At 41.3% G+C, this 3,295-nt stretch overlaps 1 long non-coding RNA gene across 1 annotated transcript; it reads left to right on the top strand.

The window, feature by feature from the left end:
- The first annotated feature begins 1,339 nt into the window (after nt 1-1,339).
- Nucleotides 1,340-2,672, top strand: LOC142951231 (uncharacterized). The gene is made up of 3 exons (XR_012954555.1): nt 1,340-1,481; nt 1,601-1,953; nt 2,346-2,672. It is a non-coding gene; the product is annotated as an uncharacterized LOC142951231 (long non-coding RNA).
- Nucleotides 2,673-3,295: the final 623 nt, after the last annotated feature.

Below are 3,295 nucleotides of genomic sequence, written 5' to 3'. Positions count from 1 at the left end.
GTACATGTCATGCAACATCTGGGCGGAACGTAAGAGAATGTATGTGGCCTCCTGATTCTACACATCCCCACTTCTGCCCCTGGTCTCCTGCACATCTGGTTTTCATCTAAGACAACTCTACTTGGGGTCTTCGCTGTATCGTTCAAGGCCTGAAAATATGCAAGGCCTGAAAATATACCACACTTTCTACCCTTTTCCAGCCGTGTTGAGGAAAAGTGTTCGTCTGCAGGAGGTTGGCTATTACACAGAGGAGGGAACTCCAACCCTTTCCTACAGGGAGAACTTGTACAGGTAAGTTTGTGTGCACATATTGTGTCTTGTACGTATGCTGTGGAGTTAGCATTGTATAAATCTTCACATGAATGAGTCTTACTAACATCTGTCGCATCTTTCGGAGGAGGAAAGGTCACGGCAGGGGCCAATATCATATGGACTCTGCAGATCCTCTTGAGTCAATGAATGAGAACGACTCTACAGACACTGCCATGGACCAGGAATCAACGGGTCACCACGAGTCTATTGCCAACCAACTAAGATCACAGAGTATCAACACTACTGACAGGACACCAAGTGTCTTCACTAGATACAGGTCACAAAGTATCACCAGTACTGAAAGGACACAAAGTATCACCAGTACTGAAAGGACAAGAAGTATCTTCACTAGATACAGGTCACAAAGTATCACCAGTACTGAAAGGACACAAAGTATCACCAGTACTGAAAGGACACAAAGTATCACCAGTACTGAAAGGACAAGAAGTATCTTCACTAGATACAGGTCACAAAGTATCACCAGTACTGAAAGGACACAAAGTATCACCAGTACTGAAAGGACACAAAGTATCACCAGTACTGAAAGGACAAGAAGTATCTTCACTAGATACAGGTCACAAAGTATCACCAGTACTGAAAGGACACAAAGTATCACCAGTACTGAAAGGACACAAAGTATCACCAGTACTGAAAGGACAAGAAGTATCTTCACTAGATACAGGTCACACCGTATCACCAGTACTGAAAGGACACAAAGTATCACCAGTACTGAAAGGACACAAAGTATCACCAGTACTGAAACTGACATTTCTTAACTTAGTGCTTTGTGTCCCTCAGGATTCACACAGTACACACACACGTGTATTCAACTGAAAGAGGTCCAGCAGGAGGTGCAGATGCTCAAACAGTGGACGAACACGCTTGTTCCCGTGGCAGACACGATGGCAAACTTTGCCTTAGAATCGCTAGGTGAGCCATCGTCATCATCTTCATCATCGTCTCATCACTATTCATACATGTGCTTTATTGTGGAACTTGTTCGGAGGTTGATTTCTAACTTTGTACGTGTGTCCTTTACTTGTGTGCATGCAGGAGCCAGAGTTTTACGTCACTTATCGTCGGACACATATTGCAACAAAGGAGCTGGAATATTGGATCGACTATTCTTCGGGTGCTATTTATCCAAAGCACAACGAAGAGTGATCCAGGTAGGAGTTACAGCCACATTGCTTTACAGTGTCTTGTAATTACACTTTTGAAACTTCTGGTATTTAATATCAAAGAACATGGAGGTAACAGTTGCAAAATGAAATTCTCTCCCCCTTAGGGACAGTCACCGTTGCTTCCAGGACAATGCTGGTCCTTTGCAGGCAGCCAAGGGCATTTATTCGTCTCCCTGTCGCACCCAGTCTCCATCACTCACGTGACACTCGGCCACATCCCAAAGAGCCAGTCCCCCGATGGACACATTTCAAGAGCACCGAGGGAATTTTCAATCTACGTAAGTCAGACATTTTCTGTCATCATCCTCGACATGTCATACACAACAAAAGGCTCCGCTCATCTCCGTTTCTTTTCTGTCTCTTCCAGGGAATGAGCACCACGGATGAGGAAGGCACCTACCTGGGGACACTGGTTTACGATCAGGACAGCGCAGCACTTCAGACCTTTGAACTGCCCGTGAGTATGATATAAGTTAGACAGAACAGCATCCATGAACGTGTTATTCGGTCACATTCAAAAACATTGTGAGGTTACCAGATTTCTCCACAACAAGCTTAATAAACAGAGATTAGCTTTAACTATTCATTGTTCTTCTGAGGATGAAACCTCGTCCTGCCATGTTAATGGCTGCAAGCTGTAGTTAAACTAACTATTAGAGATAGAGGTGGAGCTGCTATTAATACTATAGATTACAAACATGCAAAGACCATGTGGTCAACACAGATGCCAGGAACATCTGGAATTAAAACAAAATGTCTTCTTTATCGCTGATGTCCTATCCTTTCATTTGTGTCTCTGTTACATTGCCTGACTCCCTTTATCCATTTCTCTCTCTTGTCTCTGACCAGAATCCAGACATAGGGGTCTTCAGATATGTGAAGCTACAGATCACCAGCAACTGGGGACACATGGAGAACACCTGCCTCTATAGCTTTAGGGTTCATAGTAACTCAAAGGTATAGAAGGTAAATCAACACCTCTGTTCTTCCATGTCTGCGTGGGTTTCCTCCCACGGACCACACATGCCAGTTAATCTGGTGTGTTTGGTTCAAATTTACAAATAAAGTTTGAAATGTAAATTTGAAAATAACAATAAAACTTTGAAATGCAAATACTATGCTCTATGTATTCTATTCAACAATAAATGCAAATGTTCCAATGTTCCATCAAAGTGAAACTGTTCTTCATGTCTTTTGATTATTAACAAGGATTAGTGGACTAAACATTGAGGTAGCTTTTCACTTTTAGCCGCAGCTGGTCAACACTTTTTAATTAACATAACGATAATTCTGTGAATAAGATGCTGACAGGTCCAAACTAAACCTTGCTGTTGTTGGGTTTGTGTGATCTCTGCAAGAATGCAATGTGTATTGTAGTCTTTGTGTGGTTCAACAAGAACAACGGACTGACGAGTCTTCTCTAGCCATGTTAATAATGACTGACATTTTTTATGACTCATTATGTTTTGGCAGTTTTATGGCACACTATACTATGACATTTTATTGCATTCTATGTTATATGATTTATTTTATTTTATAATAACTATAAGGATGGCTTGTTATGAAGCCTTAGAGGATACATTTGATTCTAATGACGGTGGCTGATGGCGATAGACAGTCTTTTTTATTGTGACATAAAAGTAACTCGTAACTATAGCAGATGAATACATGTAGAGTAAAAATGCAAAATTTGAAGTACTGTAAATCAGAATAAATTGTTTTGGCCAGACTTTTACTTTTGTAAAAAAATCTTGAGAGTGTGTTGGGTTGGAAGCTGTTCATCTTTTATAGTCATCTCC

Source organism: Anarhichas minor, unplaced genomic scaffold (assembly GCF_050575085.1).
Source record: "Anarhichas minor isolate MPS153535 unplaced genomic scaffold, ASM5057508v1 ptg000017l, whole genome shotgun sequence".
Taxonomy (NCBI): Eukaryota; Metazoa; Chordata; class Actinopteri; order Perciformes; family Anarhichadidae; genus Anarhichas; species Anarhichas minor.
This window is presented reverse-complemented; position numbering and strand designations above follow the sequence as displayed.